The 21,285-nt window shown below is 33.4% G+C and overlaps 1 protein-coding gene across 5 annotated transcripts in view; it reads right to left on the reverse strand.

Moving 5' to 3' along the window:
* Positions 1-21,285, reverse strand: part of GRIK2 (glutamate ionotropic receptor kainate type subunit 2) — a 712,929-nt gene that overhangs the window by 488,923 nt on the left and 202,721 nt on the right. The window lies entirely within an intron of this gene.

Consider the following 21,285-nt stretch of genomic DNA (forward strand, 5'->3'; position numbering starts at 1 on the left):
GATCTTCTAAAAAATTGTTTGCTTCTGGAATTATTCTTTTTATTATTAAGTGTCAGGATTGGATGTAGCATTTCATAAGCATGTGATCCATGAAGAGAGAATTGCTCGCCTAAGAGTTCATAAATCATGTTTGATGGGTAAAATACATCTCAGAATAATAAAGAACATATAAGACCTATATGATCTTAAAGAAAGAAGCATGTTAGTAATCTATAACTGTGTGCTTTCCCTAGACTTACACTTAAATTCACCCAGTTTCACATTTTCAAGAATCTAGAGACTCCAATGTAGTTATCATCGAATTCCTTATTCTCCATACAACATAAGCAAAATGTACTGCTTTCTCATACTTATCTTGAACTTTTCAGATTCAAAAAATTGTCTAAGATAGTCATTCTCACAGCTTTATCATTGTTTTGTTTGTTAATTCAGGAAGGGCCATCATATCTCAAATAACCTCTATATCAAACCATAAAATGCCCATAATTCTTTTTCCAAGCTTATATTAAAACTTAACAGTTCTCATCACTATAAAAGCCTTGTTAAAGGAAGAAAAAAAGGAGAGTAAAATACCTTTATTTTCCATGGGTATAATTGCTCTCTCTGTTTTGTAGATATAGGAAACCAAATGTCAAGGGATCCCTAGTTTACACAGAACACTCAGTGCTAAAACTTTTCCTGTCACAGTCTCTGACTCACAAAAGAATATCACTGCTCAAGACTTGAAATAAAAGATTTATTAGTCAATTGCTAAAGCCTAGTCAATGCTTTTCTCTTTTAAATCAATTTTAACTACTACTGAGGAGTACATGACTCATAAACCTATGATGGATGTACCAACCAATGTCACATTAACCTCTGAGACTTTTCTAATAGGTCTTACCTTAAAGTGGGTACAATCTGTGTTTCATAGACTTCAATTTAATAAAAAAAATGATGTTCTAAATGACACATCATCTGCTATCTTCCCAAAAGATATGTTGATTTTCTCAATCAATTGTTATACAAATCTTATTTTCTGTCTAAACAATTGCAAAAGGTGGCCTCTCCATTTTAATTTTGTACAAATCATTATCCAAAGGATTAAATTATCAAGCTTCTTTAATTTTTATATAATATAATGCCAAAGGACAACATTAAATTGGCCTTTGGATATTAAATGACATCCTCTGGATATTAAATGACATTAGGGAATTATTTTTTCTCCTTAGGCAAAATATTGATATAGCAGTTATATAAGAAAATATACTGATGCTTAGGAGATCAAATCTGCAGTTATGAAAGTTAAGTGTCATAAACACAAAACTGGAAAAATATTACCAATTGTTTAATCAAAATGCTGAATATATGAGTGCTTATTATACTATTGTTTGAACATTTTTGTACATTTAAAAATTCAAAATAAAAACTTTTGGGGGAAAGAAAATGGACAAGAAGAAATAAAACCCCAATAGACATTTTGTTCTTAATGCATATTTTAAACAGGTCTCTCAAAATGACCATTAAATTAACCTCCAAATATTTACATGTACTATGAACTAAAATTGCATCATTATCATGAGTATAAAAGATGGAAGAGTCTAAGAATCACACAATCAAGAAATCATCTTGTCTACCCATCATTCAGATACTTAGATTGTTTTTATTACTATATTTAGGCCTCCAAGAATGACAACCTTATCATCTATAGCAGTTCCTCAACTCTCTGGAGAGCTGCAGCACAAAGTTGTTCCATATATTAATACATTATCTGTTTTCCTAAAGGTTTTAATCATTTCTTTTTGTTGGTATACATTTAAGCCCAACTTTCACATGATCATCTTCCTACTACGTTTCTTTCATCTAACACTTTCATATTGTTTAACTGTTTGCAACATGACTATTCTGATCCTTTCATTTTTCTAGCATTTTTTTTCCTGATCACAGTTCAGTGTACTCACAGCTCAATGTTATACTCCAAGTGTATCCAAGCAAAGCAAATTATGATAGAGTGGCCAGCTCCATAAGCTAATATAGATAAAATGAATAGTGGGATTTTTAACAGTACAGTATCATACTGTTCATTCATCTTAAGCTTATTGTTTAAAAAGTTTATGTTTGTGATGTGCTATTTTTCTTTTATTTTTTTTTTTACAAGTATCCCTAGTTAATATCATCTACTTACTGTTGGTCTAATTTTCTAACTAAAATCACTTGGGGCATAATTCTCTCATCAACTATTATTATTAACTTATTCAACATCTAATGTATCAAGGCAATTTACTAATATTACAAAGCTATGTAAAATATGTTTCTTTACCTTCTGCCTTTAGGTCATATTCAGTTTTGCTTTTATGTACAAGTCAGTGATACAAATGATAAGCCAGAGAGAGTTAAAGACAAAGCAAAATCTTAGACCATAACTTCATAGATACCCCACTGAGTCTGTCCCTATAGTTAAACTAGATAATGGTCTTCTTAATTATTCTAGCAAACAGTTAATAAATTCCCATTATTTCTACAGGAATGTCACTGTAAACTTTTCATATGCTTGACTAAGTCTAGAGGCACTATGTCTTCCACACCACAATAAATCTCCACTGGATTTTTCATAGATACTTGCCCCTACTCTAGCTTTTTAAGTAACTTGTATCTATTACAACCAAAGTCATTTTTATGACATAAAAAATTAATCTTATTGTTCAACTTCCTAAAATTTTTCAATGACTAATATTTAAGTTTAATGCTATTTACAAAGTTTTTCATAATTTGTCTTCTACCTTCCTTTCCAACCTCTTTTCTTACCACTCCTACTTCCCCAGTCCTACAGCCGTATTAAATCACTTATGTTTCCCTGAATGAACCAAAATCAAATGCCTCCATTGCTTTCCAAATGGGGTTCATCTGCCCAGGAGCCCAGCCCCTTCTTACTGACCTACCTACCTACCTACACACACACACACACACACACACACACAACACATACATGTGTAAATCTCTCTCTCATTGTGAGCTTTTTGAAACCATCACCTTTTCTGGGAAAACATTCCTCACTGGTACCAACTGCACTGGACTAATTGTGTCTCTGCTTTATGTGCTCACAGTTCCAGACCCCTTTCAAACATTATAACGCAAACTCCTGCAATTTTGAAGCTAAAGAAATTTAAATAAGTATGAAATATGTTTAAACCTAAACTCAATCTCACTGAAGAATGAAAGTCCCTGAGAGTCAACATTCACTGAGATCATACATTACATCAGACACTGTGTAAAATATTTTACAAACAATAAAAAGTCATCAAGAAGTTTATTCGACTCACATTTTCTCTTTATTTCCTATCATATAAAATTCATATTTTAAGTCTGAATATAATCATGATATTTAAGTTGTGCAAATTACTGAGTCTAAGATTTATTTCCCTCCTTTACGCTTCAGTCCTGTGAGGTAGATTAATTCTTAGGCCAAAGAACCTGATTTACTAAGCTTATTGTGTTCTGCTTTAGCAAGAGCATGAAACAGGTCTAGCATCCTCAGTATCTTCCTAAGGTCAGTTATACAGTTAGCAAGGGACAGATGCTGGATTAGGACATGAGGGACCTCAATGCAGTCCCCATCTGTTAATTGCTATTCTGTATTGCTTCTTGCTGGGTAATATTGCCACTCTTTATCCTCAACTTCTGGCTATTTTCTCAATAATTTTTCTCTTTTGAAGTGGTAAATACTTTCACTTTCTTTGAACAAATTCTAAGAGTTTTATGTCCATGTAAACTATGACTATAATAATTTGAAATGAATTTTGTGTGAAGTTGGTGAGTGCCTAAATGCAAGCCGGTTAAAAATAAAAACAAGCCGGGCACAGTGGCTCACGCCTGTAATCCAGCACTTTGGGAGGCCGAGGCAGGTGGATCACAAGGTCAAGAGATCAAAACCATCCTGGCCAACATGGTGAAACCCAGCCTCTACTAAAAATACAAAAATTAGCTGGGCGTTTGGCACCCTTCTGTAGTCCCAGCTACTCGGGAGGCTGAGGCGGAAGAATCACTTGAACCCGGGAGGCAGAGGTTGCAGTGAGCCAAGACTGTGCCACTGTGCTCCAGCCTGGTGACAGAGCAAGACCCCGTCTCAAAAATAAATAAATAAAAATAAATAAAAACAAAAAACATATACATGTGACCCGTGGACACACCATGGAAGAATAAATAAGTAGGTCACAGCTTCCCAAAAGATGATTATGTAAAAAGTACACAGCGTAATGTACTAATTTTCCAGGGGAGGAGCAGTGACTGGTCTCCACGCTGAGAAATATCTCCCACTCTTCCCACTTGCTTTTGATTCATTTGAGCCATGAAACAACAGGTATTTCTAATTTAATATAAAGACTGGCTCCAGTATTTTTATCCTTATTTCTAGTGACAATAACCTTCTTCATTGTTGCTATCTCATCAAAGCATACAAATTAGCACTTTGCCAATATTTCAGGTAAAATAAAAACTATACAAATAGGTAACCAATGAAAATTTTGTCTGCAGAATGTCCTGGAATTTTTGAAGTTTTAGCACTCTTTGCAGTTCAACTTTAGAAGATGTTAAAGGTCCACTTGCATACATCTTCCTACAGCTATCATATTCAATTCAATTCAGACTTGTCCTGGGCTTTGAAAAAAGGAAGTTGTGAAGTTGCTGATACAGTCCAGAATGAAGAATATAAGTCAGAAGTAAGAATATACACTGAAATCAAGTTGCAGGAAGTAGTGTAAGAGCCTTATTAGACAAAGATTGGTTGTTTTCTGGCATGTAAATGTGCTTTCCTATTTTAAAAATAAATAAGTTTTTAACTTTACAAAGCTCCTACTGTTTCCAACATATTTTTCAGTAGTGGATGGAAAAGAGGTGTTGATTTTTCTTTCTATAAATGGACCATTAAAATCTAAGGGAAGACCTCAAAATACACGTGCAAATAATATTAATTTTAAAGTAGGGGCACCACACACTGAGAAGAAAATTGGGAAATGGCTACTTAAATGTTAGCAATTTATGACCTAGAAAGAATGCATACTGATTGGGAAGGCAGAAACTTGAATAGTATCAAGATATAAATAGAACTGATCAAACTGAAATAACAGGAAAGGTAGTCACATAATCATCATATAAGCAGTACAAATAATACCAACTATTTGAAGGTAAAAAGTATACACTTTAATCATACTAGTTTTTTAAAAAAAAAAAAAAACAGATCAACCAAATGAAAATAAAAGGCAACGAGTGACTGGATGAGCAAGCCTCTTCACTCTCCAGACCTACGTTATGTCTTCTGAAAAATGAAGGGATCAGGTAAAATGATCTTAATATCAGAGATCTATAACACTTTAATGATTCTAAAACTGCTTAAGAACTGCACAGTAAATTGTGGAGGAATACTGATTGTAAATTTCAGAAGATCTGGTTAAATGCCAATCTCTTTCAAATATGGGAAACTTAACACTCCCTTTTGTAAGAAATACATTGATTTGAGAAATTATGTGTCAAAATATTATGAAATTGAATCAATAAAAATGTAGATATAAATATGTTTTGAGTTTAGAAAGAGGATTTAGATATCATAAGGTTAAAGTATTAAACATTCTAGAGTTTTAATCCAGAAATAGTAATTTAAAAGATGGCAAGTTAATATTTTATAAAAATGCAAATTAATTTAATAGTAATAGTATAATTCATAAAGCAATCTACATATGTAATTTGATATTACTTATAAAATAATCTATATTATTTATATGGACTATAAATTTAAGATAGGTCCTTCATTTCTTCTTACCTATTAACTTTGTAGTTTCTTTATATAATATTTTAATTATCTTAGGTAGAATATTTACTATTATATGTAATCATATATTTTTGTGTGTTTATTACTTCATTTGGTTTCAAATGAAGGAGCGAAGAAGAGCAAAACAACTGTTTACTTCCACAATTTTTGACAAGTTTCTTAAAATTCTTAAAATTACTTTTGTTTCCCCCTTTTAAACCTATAATATTAATCAGAACTAAAATACCTTGAGATTGTTTAACATTCATATTACATTAATAATATCTCACCATCTCCTTCAAGAAGCCTAGTTCTCCACAAATACCTATCTATTCCTCAGATACATATCAAGCTCCCTCTCACAACATCTTTTTTGTTCTTTTTTGTTCTTTTTTTCTAGTACTTCTGACAGCACCAAGGATATAATCTTCTATTACCATACATGGTTCCTCTGAAAACTCCTTGACGGCTTACTCTTCTTTGACTTACTGAACTTAACTTGGTGTCTCCCATGTAATGCATGTTTTTAATAAATGTTTGGAGAATGTCACTAATATGGAGAAGGAATATGAGAGTGTTGCATGTATTAAAACAAAATGAAAGATGTTTTAAAGCCATATATTTATAGCAACATAATACAAAAATGTTGTAGAAATTGATCAAATGTCCATTATTTTTCTTTTGCTGGTAACTAAGAGAATCATGTGGATCACATTGTGTTCCTTCCAGAAATCCAGAAAGCCTCAGGTATTTGCTAAAGGCTTTTGTCAATTACAAAATGACATATTTTTATAATTAGAATGGTCTGTGGAATAGAGGATTACATATCTAAAGCTAATTAGAATTTATTTAAAAACTTCTTACTCTTCAGAACTAGTTTCAGTATACAATAATATTTATCTTTTCCTGTGAAACTGAAAAACTGAAAGAACCCAAAGCAGATGTGGGAAAAAAAATGTTGTAGAAAACTGTCCAAGGAAAACGTAAATGTGTAAGTAAAGAATTAAAGTTTAGTAACTCTTTTCTAAATATCTAACTTAAAAACTGATTGTGGAAATTTGAATTGTAGATAATGTGGCTAATCAGTAGAAAACTAAAGCAGGAGAAATGCACATACATATGAGTATGCATGCAAACTGATGCATACCCACAAGGACCATACAAAAGCAAGTCTGAAGAAAGCTTTAAAAACCTGCTAGTTAATCCAAAGTGAAAGTAGTCAAGAAAAAAAAATACAGCAGTCTGACACTGTTAAACAAAGCAGTAGGTCACTGACCAAAATGTTTACACTAACTTTGTGTAGACATAGCTTAAGCAAATGTCTCAAGATCAAATGAAATGACCCAACTGTAGACTATGGGGCTTTGTGTGTTCAGGGTGGAGAGTGAGAGACAGACAGACACACACACACACACACACACACACACACACACACACACACACCCCTGAGAGATTTCCATTAAAAATGATAATACTCCTAAACATTCCCTGAGAAGTGAACTGTGTATCTGTAATCAAGCAAAGGTTTTTTTCCTTTTTAAATAATATATATCTTTTTTAAAATTTTTATTTTTGTTTGTTTGCTTTTAAATCTTTATTATTATTATACTTTAAGTTCTGGGGTACCTGTGCAGATTGTGCAATATTGTTACATAGGTATACACATGCCATGGTGGTTTGCTGCACAAGCAAAGTTTTTAAAGCATTTGTTCTAAAATTCATGAGAATTATTAGTCTATGACCTCTTGTGCATTTACTCTATGTTGGATGTGCAACTCTTAGATGAGTGTCTGTAACATGGTAGGTGCTCAATAAGTGGTTTTTTGCATTAATATGATTATATTGATATGCAGAGTCAAGGAATAATGTATATTTCTATCAGTAAGAAGGGCAAACTATGATAGCTATTGAAGAATTAGACAAATTTTACTAGAAATTACACATGCTCAAATATATTCATAGAATAATTATCTTAAATTATGAAATACAATCAAAACAATCTGAATGTGCATCACCTGGGAGGTGGTTCTAGAATAGCATTGTAAACCACCAGAGAAATAGTGTGCAATCATTAAAATGCATGGTTAAACTTATATTTAGTAACATGGAAAAACATTCAGAATATATTGCCAATAAAATAGGAAATATTGTGTAGTGATTAAAGATAAGGGCTCTTGGAGTCAGTTGGCTTGGGTTCACAGTCCAGTTCAGCCTTTCTGCTAAGTGGCCTTAGGCAAATCAATTTTTTATACTTCAGTTTCTATTGAAAAAATTGCCACATTATTTGTATAACCAAGTACAAACCAGTGTTTTGAAGTAGCTACAAATTTGTAAAATAATCTTTAAAAATGTCTTCTGCTTGCAGCCAAGCTGGTACTGGAAAAGGCAATGGTAATTCATCTGAGAAAGGTAATCATGGGGTGGTGAAGAAGGTTTGCATGGAATCAGAAGAATGGGCAGAGGTTCCTCTGCAAAGTAAGTTCATGATCTGCTCCTGGGTAGGGTCTTCAACTAATCATTCATTTTGGGAAAAGAATGGTGAAAGTAACATTTATTTTATTAATTTTTACCCAAAGGTTCTTGGCTCCTTAATCCAAAATTTACCAAGGGCCTATGTAGGTGATACTGATTGCATACTGAAGAACTACTGTGAAAGATGTCTTTCTAGCATAAGGTTATCCTGACATTATCAGCTACTTTAAATAGACACTTTTCTGTAGCCTCTAGAATGCTTAACTACTAAACAAATTGCTGTAAAGGTTAATTTAATTGATTCCAAGAAAGACAAATAACTCCCTAGCTGGGAGCACCCATGTGAGAACAATAAAAAGCAAGCTCTCTTTCTACCTCTAGTAAGTTAAAGAATAACACGTTTTAGCAGCATTTTCAAACATTTGCATTTGCATAAAACCACAGATCAGAAGAGTTACTTTTATTGCTTTACAATTCAAAAATCAACTCTCATTCACCGTTTCAGTTATTATAACAGATGTTCTGTTCATCATTCCCAGGTCATCGTGTACAGTGTACATGTTTATATAATTACAAGAGAAAAGAGGTTAAAACATTGTGCCTCATCCAATACTGTCAAAATGAACCCATACAACGCTTCACACAGGGGAACAGCAAAAGAGTAAATGCAAGCACTATAAATATACATAAGCCACAACTGAAACTGTTTCTCAACCCAACTTTCAAAAATGGATTTCTCCCAAGAGACATATAAGAGCTAACATATATCCTTATCTGCCTAGTGTGACCTAGTTGAAGGCAGCCTAGAGGCAGAGATGGAATTTCTACTACATTTGTAGGATGCCATGAATATGTATTTAGATTTTATCAGAGGACAACAAATATCCCATATACCTAATTTGAGTAAAAGCACCATTTGTTTTTCTTCTCACATACCTGTTTGTGACACAGAAAACATGGCACAAAGTACACCTTGGAGAAAAGCTGAGAAAAGGTTATTTATGGACAGATTCATGGAATAAAGATACTGAGAAAATGGTACAAATTTAAACAAAGCCATTTTTCCTCTAATGCAAGAAAAGGCTTGGGATGTTATGTACACTGACTGCATCTAAATCCATCTGAGTTTTCTCTGGTACCTCTTGTTCGAATTTTATATATTTAAGTGCTGATACAAATATAAGGTGTCTAAGCATAGTGTACCATACTTAAATGAATTCACAAGAACAAATAAAAGGCATCTTAGTTATGATAGGTGCTTAACAAGGAGGTGGCTCAGAGTCTGGGGTTCTAGTTCTAGTTTTGCTATTATTAGCCAAACGAACTTTAAGCAAGTCAGTTAAATGCTCTTGGCCTTAGTTTACCTAGCTGTGATCTGAGGAGCTTGAAGGACTCCAGGGAAAAAAGGCTCATGCTGTTCTATTTTATTTGCCTAACTCCACTGCCCAGAACAATGCTGAGCACATAAAGGATATTCAGTGATTCCAATATTCATGGAAATGAATGAGGTCATTATTTAACAGATCAGTGAATAAAGGTACCCATAAGACCCTTGCCAATCTAATTTATCTATGACATTAGGTGACTAATTTTCATAACAACGTGTTTAAAATTAAATCCTATTTCTAAGAAGAATGTGTATTTTCTGAAATGGATAATCATAGTGTCTAGAAAGTAATATTACAGTGCCACAACCTAAGTCCCCTGTCAGTGCAGTTTGAGTCATGGACCTGTCTGGAGAAAGCAAAGTTAATATAATGACTTAGCTGAGTCATCCAGTGAGAGCCCAGTAATATGAACAAAGTTGCAGACCTCATCTGTGATCAAATTTCCACTGGTGGTGACTTAATTAACCACTGACCTTGTACTGAACAGCAGAAACTGTAACTATGAATTTCTGTCAGCCTACTGCCTTTCTTGTTAATGCCACATCTTATCCAAGAATAGGAAGTGAGCACTACTTTCTAGACACAGAAAGTGTATTTGAAATAATCCAGTAATTATATTTCCACCCTGTGATATTATTATGTTAATCAGTTGCTCTCTACAAAGTCATTCTCTATGGCTTTTATTCAGGCTTAGAAAAAAACAATTAAAAAGAAATAACACTGATTTGAGCCTCTACCAAGGCAATCACTGAAGGCATATAGTTACCTTGTACTAACATGACATCTAAATATCTACATAAAAAGCAAAAAACATAGTTAAAGTTTTGTTTTTTGTTTTTTTGTTTTTTTTGAGACAGACTTTTGGTCTTGTCGCTCAGGCTGAGTGCAATGGCACAATCTAGGCTCACCGCAATCTCTGTCTCCCAGGTCTAGGGCAGTTAAAGATTTTTAAAATCACATCCAACATCTAGCAATTTAAAATATAATTATTTAAACTTTATTTTTATTTTAAATACCTGCTTTAATATGGATAGATATTGGAAAGGTGGAGAAGAAAGAAAAAGGACAAGGAAGAGAAGGAGAAAAAGAAGAAAGAGAAAATAATATCAAAAGAACTAACGCACCAAAGCACTTGGTAATTAACACTGTTTCCATAAGCATGCATAGATTTACCACTGGGTGAGGAAAGTATTAGTACTGATCCACTTTTCAGATGAGTAATCAAGTCTCACTCAGAGAAATTAAGTGACTTGTTTAAGATCACACAGCAGGGATGCAATATAGCTGGGACTTAAACTCTGGTCTTCTGAACATAAGCATCAAGCCTTTCGTTTGCATTTTAGCCACAACATATGCATTGTGTTGAGAGGCAGCACAAAATAGAAATAGAGTTAAAGAACAAAAATGGTAACAATTCATCTGTCATAGAATGATATCCAGTCAAAAGAGAGGTGTCAAAATTAATGAAATTGTTTCATCCCCTAATTATATAAGACTCCAAAAATCATTAACATGGGCAAATCCTTCCCATTTTACTATATTGTTCTTGTCACTTGTCCTAATTTCTAGGCCTGTTTTAAATTTGAATGTTCAAGCTACTTGCTGGTTTGAGGACTTACATTTAATTTTACCTAAAAAAGAAAGCTAGTCAGTATTATGTTTTAAATGTTACTTATTACTATAAAGAAATTAAGATATCATATCTTGCTTAGCAAAGAGCAGAAAAAAGTGTTTATCATCAAATAGGTCATTACATATCTAAATAAATTATTGGCTTTTTAAGCTATCATTATGTGGATAATTAACCAATCTTCTCGTCTTCTAACAGCCCTTCAAATAGCATAGTTTATCATCCTCCGCTCTGAAACTTCCCTGTGGCCATTGATTAAAATGAATAAAATGAGTGTTACAAAATTTGGAAAATGTCTATTCTTCTTAAAGGCAATATTTACTTCTGCTAAATTCCAACAGCACTTAAAACTATGCCATTTATCACTTAATTATACATTTTCTTGCCTTGTTCTTTATTTCTGTCATAGTTTCATGTGTATTAAATTAGGCTCCCAAGAAATCTCATAACTCCAGAAGGGCAAATGGAAGATGCCTAAAATTTTTAAAACTGATTTACTGTTGGCTGTCAATATCATCCATTAGACATATCCATACACATGCAGCTGTTATATTACAATTACATATTATACTTTTTATTTTTAAATACTTTAATTTTATGAGAGAATTTAAGCAGAGTTTTCAAATGGTATTAACCTTTTAATGAGAAACAAGGGTTTCGATATGCTTTTTAATTTTCTGGGATAATTTGTAACTAACCTTATCTATTCCTAACAAAGATAAATCCTTGAAAGAATTTTATTTTTAGTACAGTACTAGTATGCTACTATATATTTTCAGAAAAATTATAAAGACAAACTTTTTTTTACTTTATATGATTATTGTCAAAGTAATTATTGTACTTTATATTGCCATGTTATGTGGGCACAGCATCCCCTAACCACTAAAATCCACTCTGAATAGAAAGTACAGTTGTGAAACTTAAAAAAAGATGCATGCATACAATTCTTTTTTCTTATTCTTAACAATTATAAAAGTAATTATGAACAAGATTGTTGGTCAGATGTGTGAAATTCCTGGTTGTTAAAGCCCCAGCTCATAGCCTCTGCTTTAATGAAATATGTCATACAATACATAGTTCTCTAATATCATTTAACCTATAAATTGTGCTTCTGACCCTTTCATCACTCAAACAGAGAATACAAAGAATAGAATTCATTATAAATTCATGGAGCTTCTAAAACATGAAAAGATACTGGTTATAATTCATTCATGAGTTATTTTCAGTTTATGAAGAAAGGGCTTGCCAAAAGAGAGTAAAAAGCAAAAGCATGTTAAATCATAAAATTATGTTCAGACTTTGTGGAGAGTGGCCTTTAAGTTTTTTCACAAATCGCTTTAACCCCAATCTCACTCCATTCTTAAAATTAAGTAACTCTTCTTTCTTATCACATGAACTTCAGTATCCCAACCAAAATTCTTGCTTTCCAAATCACAGTTATGTATTCCTCTCTCCTCCAATGATCTACAAGACCCTGTCTTATCCACTGACTCATACTTCTATCCTCTTTCTTCAGTCCTCTAACAAAATTCTCACTTCCTTCTAAGGTAGTTGTGATTAAGTTAGGTAAATTAACTACTTATCCCTTTGGCTTGATGTGAATATATGGGAACTTGTGAAATTCTATTGTATTCAGTTGATACTGTGGGTGTATATGTTGATTAATTACTATCTTAGGTCTATTTTACATCCAGTGTTTTTGGATATATGATAAGATCTTTAAGATTAGGGATTATGTCATTGATTTGATTTATGTCTGCTCAAAGGAATATTATATACTAAAATAATAATTTGCACACCAATAAGGCAAACTAAGGCAACAATGGAACGTATTGAGCAAGAAGTAGGTTGAGCACTTCTGTAAGACCCTGCTATAAGAAAGTAGAAGATACGGAGAAGACAGAGATAACAATCTTGCTCTGAAAAATAATATTCTTTGATTAGAGCTATGACTAATGAGATGCAAATCACTCAACAATTCAAATAGAAGATGACCCTATATTATATTGAACATTGTCCCTTGGGTAAAGTGTGAAAGCAGGATTGTTTCTTTCTATACTGATTCTAGTTAAATACTACTTACTGGCTTTTTATTTTATTCTAGAGTTACATAACATAACAAGGAATGGTGCAGGTACAAAAATATTCTGAGTTGCTTGGCTCCAATCCAGGCATTGAAACATAGACCTTCTGCAAGTCATCTAACCAATGGACTCAAAGTCTTCATTTGTACAATGTAGGGAGATACACTGTATAATCAATAAACTACCCTCCATCTCTTAAAAAAAAAAATCTAAACATTCATTTATTCTCTCCCTCTGAATCAGTATAATTCAAATTTTTAAAACATAAGAAATAATGAAATAATTTCTGCTTAAGAAGTATTACCTTGTGTCTTAGACTAACAGAAAAAAAAATTGTTTTTCTGTTCAGGAAGGTAAAACCCTATATACTGTGTATATACAATGAAAGTGCAGAAGATACTCTAAGATTAACCACATGCTTGGCCATAAAGCAAGTCTCCATAAATTTGAAAAAATTAAAATTTTACCAATCATACTCTCAGACCATGGTGGAATAAAAATAGAAATCAACACCAAGAAGATCCCCTGAAACCACACAATTACATAGCAATTAAACAACTACAACTTGCTTCTGAATTACTTTTGGGTAAACAATAAAATTAAGGCAGAGACCAAAATAATATGTGAAATAAATGAAAAGAGATACACAACATACACCAAAATCTCTGGGATGCAGAAAAAGCAGAGTTAAGAGTAAAGTTTATGGTGCTAAATGCCTATCCAAAAATGTTAGAGAGATCTCAAATAAACAATCTAACATCACACCTAGGGAAAATACAAAAACAACAACAGACTAACCTAAGCTAGCAGAAGAAAAAAAATAACTATAATTAGATAGGAACTGAATAAAATTAAGACCCTAAGTCCACACATAAAAATCAATAAAACCAAAAGTTGGTCCCTTGAAAGAATACACATGATCAATAGATTGCTAGCTAGATTAACCAAGAAAAAAGAGAAGCTTCAAATAAGCACAATCAAAAATGTCAAAGGTGGCATCACAACGAACCCCACAGAAATACAAAAGATCCTCAGAGACTATTATGAACACCTCTATGCCTACAAACTAGAAAATCTACAGGAAATGGAAATTCCTGAAACATACACCCTCCCAAGATTTAATAAGGAAGAAACTGAAACCCTGAACAGATCAATATTGAGTTCTGAAATTGAAGCAGTAATAAAAATCTACAAATTGAAAAACATTGCAGACCAGATGGCTTCACAGCCTAATTCTACCAGTTGTAAAAAGAAGGGCTGGTACCAATTCTACCAAAACTATTCCAAAAAATCAAGAAGGAGGGTTTCCTACCTAACTTATTCCGTGAAGCCAGTATCACTCTGCTACCAAAACCTAACAGAGACACAACAAAAGGAGCAAAACTACAGCCCAATATCCCTGGTGAACATAGACACAAGAATCTTCAGCAAAATACTAGCAAACTAAATCCATTAGCACATCAAACAGTTAATTCACCATGATCAATTAAGGTTCATTCCTGAGATTCAAGGTTAGTTCAACATATGCAAATCAGTAAATATGATTCATCATATAAAAAGAACTAAAAACAAAAATCATGTGATCATTTCAACAGGCACAAAAAAGCATTTGATAAAATACAACATCTTTCATGATATAAAACCTCAACAAACTAGGCATCAGAGTAACATACTTCAAAATAATAAGAGCCATCTATGACAAACACATAGCCAACATCATACTGAATGGGCAAACGTTTGAACAATTCCCCATGAGAACTGGAAGAAGACAAGGATGCTTACTCTCACCACTCCTATTCAACACAGTGCTGCCTGTGGCTAGGCCAGTACTGGAAGTCCTAGCCAGAGTAATCAGGCAAGAGAAATAAATAAAAGGCATTCAAATCATAAAAGAAGAGATCAAACTATCTCTCTTCATTGATGATATAATTTTATGCCTAGAATACCCTAAAGACTTCATCAAAGGGCTCCTGTAATGAATAAACAAGGTCAGTAAACTATCAGGATACAAAACCAATTACAAAAATCAGTAACATTTTATATACCAATAATGCTCAAGCTGAGAGCCAAGTCAAGAATGCAATCCCATTTACAATAGCCCCACCCCCCCAAAAAAAAACCCAATACAATACATCTAACCAACAGGGTTAAAGTTCTCTACAAGGAGAACTACAAAACACTGTGTAAAGAAACCACAGGTGACACAAACAAATAGAAAAACATTCCATGCTCATGGATTGAAAGAATCCGTATTGCTAAAATGGTCATACTGCCCAAAGCAAGCTACAGATTAAGTGCTATTCCTTTCAAACTACCAATGACATTACATTTTGGGACTAATTACAGAACCAATAATTAGCCCAAAATTCCAAAGCAATCCTAAGAAAAAGAACAAAGCTAGAGGCATTACATTATCTGATTTCAATCTATACTATAATGCTACAATAACCAAAAGAGTATGGTACTGGAAGAAAATCAACCACATAGACCAGTGGAAAAGAATGGCGAACCCAGAAATAAAACTGCATACCTACAGCCATCTTATCTTCAACAAAGTTGACAAAAATAAGCAAAGAAGAAAGGATTCTCTATTCAATAAGTGGTGTTGGGATAGCTGACTAGCTATATGAAGAATAAAACTGGATTCCTACCTTTCACTTACACAAAAATTAACTCAAGACAGATTAAAGATTTAAATGTAAGACCTTAAACGGTAAGAATCCTGGTAGGAAACCTAGGAAACATCATTCTCGACATTGGCCTTGAGAAAGAACTTATGACTAGGTCCTCAAAAACAATTTCAGCAAAAACAAAAATTGACAAGTAGGACTTAATTAAATTAAGGAGTTTCTGCATGGCACAAGGAACTATCAACAGAGTGAACAGACAACCTACAGAATAGGAGTAGATAATCACAAAACATGCATTTTACAAAGGTGTAATTCCAAAATCTGTAAGAAGCCTAAACATTGAACAAGCAAAAAACAACCCCATTAAAAAATGAGTAAAAAACATGAACAGACACTTTTCAAAAGGAGACATACATGCAGCCAACAAGCATATGAAAAAAAGCTCAGTATCACTGATCATTAAAGAAATACAAATCAAAACCACAATGAGATACCATCTCACAGATGTATGTGAGAATAGCTATTATTAAAATAGAAAGGCCATTATTAAAAAGTCAAAAAAAACTATAGATGCTAGCAAGGCTGCAGAGAAAAGGGAATGCTTATACACTGTTGGTGGGAATAGAAATTAGTTCAGGCATTGTGGAAAGCAGTTGGAGATTTCTTGAAAAACCGAAAACACAACTATCATTTGACTCAGCAATCCCATCACTGAGAGTATATCCAAAAGAAACTACATAGTTCTACCATGAAGACACATGCACTTCTATGTTCATTTCAGTACTATTCACAATAGCAAAGACAGGAAATCAACGAAGATGCCCATCAATAGGGGATTGGATAAAGAAAATATAATACATATACACCATGGAATTCTCTGTAGCCATAAAAAATAACAAAATGATGTCCTTTGCAGTGACATGAATGCAGCTAGAGATCACTATCATGATAAATTAATGTAGAAACCAAAAATCAAATACCACTTGTTCTCACTTATAAGTGAGTGCTAAATATTGGGTACTTGTGGACATAAATATGGAAGCAATAGACACTGGGGACTACTGTAGTGAGGATGGAGGGAGGTAAGGGAACAAGGGTTGAAAAACTAACTGTTGGATACTATGCTTACTATCTGGGTGAAAGGATCATTAATATTCCGAACCTCAGCATCACACAATGTACTCATGTACAAACCTACACATGTACCCCTGAATCTAAGATAAAAGTTAAAACTATTTTTTAATTATACAATTTAATGTTAAATAATAGTGAATTGACCCCTAAAAAATAAAATTGTGTTGATCACTTTTCACAGGAACGAGAAAACTGACCAAAATGAGGATGTAATAGCCTCTGGTGTTAAAAACTGCTACTTGCTTTCTTTAGCAGGGAAGAAATAATTTTACTTCAATTGCTGACCACTGAATTCCTTGTGGTGGTCCCATTTGTCTCTGTTTAGTGAAAGTCATTGTAGAACACTTTTTTTTCTTTTGATTTTCCTTTTCCTTTTTTAAAATTATTAAAGAAGAGGGCCCTAGAGGGAGACAATAATGGAAAATAATATTTAGTGAGAGCTTTCTACCACACCATGCTTTTCTAAATCCTTTACATTCACCAATTCATTACAAGCTTGCAAAAACCAAATAAAAATGTAACTGGGAAGAGAAAAGTTAAGTAAGTTTTCTAGTATTACAAAGCTAACAAAGTAGGGGAGGACTTGTGCCAATTAATGCTCAGTCCGGAGCACACATCTTTAAATATTGAACTGGTGTTGCCCACAGGATGAGTTGAGACAGAGGAAAGACAAACTGCTCTGCTCATAAAGTATTAAAGGAGGTTGTATAAAAGGGCAAATGAACTAGGAAGAAGATTGAAAAGGGGGTATTGGCGTGATTAGCTAGCTCAGCAACAAGCCGGGTTTATATACAAGCAAGAGAGAATACAAGTGAAAATGCAGGCGGAAAGAGAGAGAGCATTATCCAAATGAAATTTAAAAATAGAAAGGCTTAATATTCAGTTCAGTTGAAAAGTTACGAAACATTTTCTAGCCATACAGTCACTCAGCACATTCTGCCATAACTGATGTCTTTGTGTGGGTGGTATTGGGATAATCAAGAAATAGAGATTTTGTTCACATTTGGGGTGATGTCATAACAGCTGCCCGACCAGAATGAAATGGAAGAATTCAGAGAAAGCAACTATAGCCAGAGGTGATTCGGTAAAATACCAGCCCCATCCCCAGGACAGAATCCTTAAAGATATTGAAAAGGACTAAGTGGCCCCGATGACATCTTGGTTATACTTCAATGCTATCTTTTTAACAACTCTTCTACTAAAAGCAGAGAACATCCTTGCTCTGAAAAGGAAGAAAGTGTGATACCTTGCCCTGCAGGAAACCAAATGGGCTCTGAAGACGTCACATTAACTTTGTTTAAAACTGAAGAAATTCTAAATTAATTCATTCAACAAATTAGTATTCAGAATCTTCTTAGTGTCAGAGTATAGAGCATTGAACAAAACAGACAAAAATTTCTGTGCCCCTGAGGTTTACATTTCAATGGGCTTAAATTCTGACTCAGTATTAACCACTAACAATCTTAAATAATGGTGAACCAAGTGCTGACTTTTCAGTATACACTAAAATCAACACAAAACTTAAGTTTAGACAGGGATTTGTTTAAGTTTACATACTTTAGACATTTGTTCACCTTTTATTTAGATTCAGGAGGTACATTTGCAGGCTTGTTACAAGGGTATATTGTGCGATTTTGAGGTCTGGGGTACAAATGATCCTATCACCCAAGTAGTTAAGCATAGTACCTAACAGTTTTTCAACCTTTGTTCCCCTCTCTCCTCCCCTCTATTAGTGTCTGTTGTTCCTAAATTTATGTTTGTGTGTACCCAATATTTACCATCTACTTATAAGTGAGAATATGTGGTATTTTGTTTTCTGTCAATTTACGTAGGATAATGGCCTCCAGCTGTATCTATGTTGCTGCAAAGAACATAATTTTGTTCTTTTCTATGGTTGCATAGTATTCTACGTTGTATAAGTACTATATTTTCTTTATCTGATCTACCATGATTGGGCACCTAGGTTGATTCCATGCCTTTGCTATTGTGAATAGCGCTGTGATGAACATATAAGTGCATGTGTCTTTTTGGAAGATTAATTTACTTTCCTTTCTGTATATAGCCCATAATGCAACTGGTTATTCAACTGGTAGTTCTATTTTTAGTTCTACATCAGGACATTTTTAAAAGGAGTTATCTACATTGGCTATACTATACTGTTCCAGGGATCACCTGCATTTTTATTGAAGAAAAGTCCTTCTGGGCTCTAGAAGAGCTTTAATTACTGCTTCCATTTCTTTCTCCACACAGTTAAAACACTGCCTCTTTTTAGGGGTTTTTATGATTACTTCTCTGAGAAAGTAGCCAAAAGTAAATCAGATGCTATTGATTATCTCTCATCTAAATCTAGAATATCATTAAGCTCAATTCCCATAAATACCAAATTCTAAATTTCACTCACTAACCCCTTAAGAAAGAGTTTATTGAACGTACAATACAGAGTTGTGACCTCACAGGATAACATAAATAACCTAGCAATGCTAGACTTTAGTTAAAAAAGAAAAAGAAAAAAAAATACCAGTATTTCTCAGATGTTAACACTCTCAGGTAAAAAGGTAAATTTTTAGGTGATGATTGTTAGCAAATATATAAATAATGAAAAAGTTAGCTGAATTCTCTGTGATGCCATCCATTCATTTATTTTTCCTGAGACAAAAAAAAAAAAAAGAGAGAGAGAGAGACACAGCAAGAAAAAAAAGAATTAGTTTAAAAGCAATTCTGCAAGGGTCAGTTGACCACTGAGAATGTCTTAGTGGCATGATACCCCAAAGGCTTTTTGAAAATATTAATATCTAAAATCGGTTTAAAATTTGAAGTTGTTTCCTATGTGATTCATGGGGCTAGAACTCCCAGAGACCCTCACACTTTTAGTAAAAGAAATTTTCCACACAACATGCTTGCCTTCATGGATTTACAGCTGAGGTTTTAAGAAGCAAAAATTTGTTAGAAATGAATTATATTTAGCTTAACACCAGCGCAGAGGTAAAGAAAAGGGTATAAAACACATAGGAAGAAAATACTGGTATAGAAGAAAATCAGAACCATAGGTGATAGAGAAAATATAAGGCCCACAAAAACTGGGTCTGTGACAGACTGATCATATACAGATTCAAGGAGTTGAAGACTGCAGATGACTTCTAGCATGTGTATATGTTTATGAAAATGTATATACATGCACATATGTAAATATATATGCATATAGATATGTGTTTATATATATGTCTATACATATATATATACATGTGTGTTTGTGTCTGTGTATATATACATAATCCCTATTCTTACGTTTAGGAAAGTCGTAAGACAATGCTAATATGGCTTGTTTCTAGCTACATAGAATCTGACATCATCTGGATGGGATGGCAGCAATTTATGGCCTTTAGGCCAAAGCACAGCAGCCATCTGTTTTTATAAATAAAGATTTATTGAAACACAACCACACTCAGTGGCTTATACATTGTCTAAGGCTACTTTTGTGCTTTTACAAAGCAGAGTAGAATAGTTGCAACAAACCATATACCCCCAAATTCTAAAAGTCTGTAACTAGTCCTGGTCCTTCACAGTTTGCTAACTGATCTGTACATCGTTCCCCTCCTTCTGTCTGTCTCTCCTACCTTTCTTCTCTCCCTGTTTTCCTACACTTCTCCTTTCATTACTTCCATTTGTCCTTTTTATTCCTTTTTTTTCATGTTTTTGACTGGTCATCACATTGTCAAAAGTGGCTCTTCTAAACTTTTTAGAATTTTAAAATGTATTGAAAAATCTATGAATGCCTACTTGAGGTTTCTCTGTACCTTCACCTCCTTTCTTTCATTTGTATGTTCCCAAGCTTAGCCACCCACATTTTCCCTGATATAAGAGCTTCCAGATTTTGTTATCTTGCCCATATGCTTATTTGTCTAAAATTTTTCTCTATTCTCCCTTAAAAACATAAAAACATATAACATAAGAAAAAAAGAGAAAAACACACATAAAGACATCCCTCCAATTCTGACTTCCTGTAATTCACCACCCTATCTGCCTTCCACTATGCTTTTAAACTACAAATATTTCTTTAAACATAACTCATATGTCACTGCCTCCACTTTGTTACCACCCACTTACACTATAAATTCCTTCAACCTTCCTTTGCCTTGCTACTCCACTGAATTTTACTTAGAAGCTACCA

The sequence above is a fragment of the Aotus nancymaae genome, unplaced genomic scaffold (assembly GCF_030222135.1).
Source record: "Aotus nancymaae isolate 86718 unplaced genomic scaffold, 86718_ANA_hifiasm-v0.15.2.pri h1tg000040l, whole genome shotgun sequence".
Lineage (NCBI taxonomy): Eukaryota > Metazoa > Chordata > Mammalia > Primates > Aotidae > Aotus > Aotus nancymaae.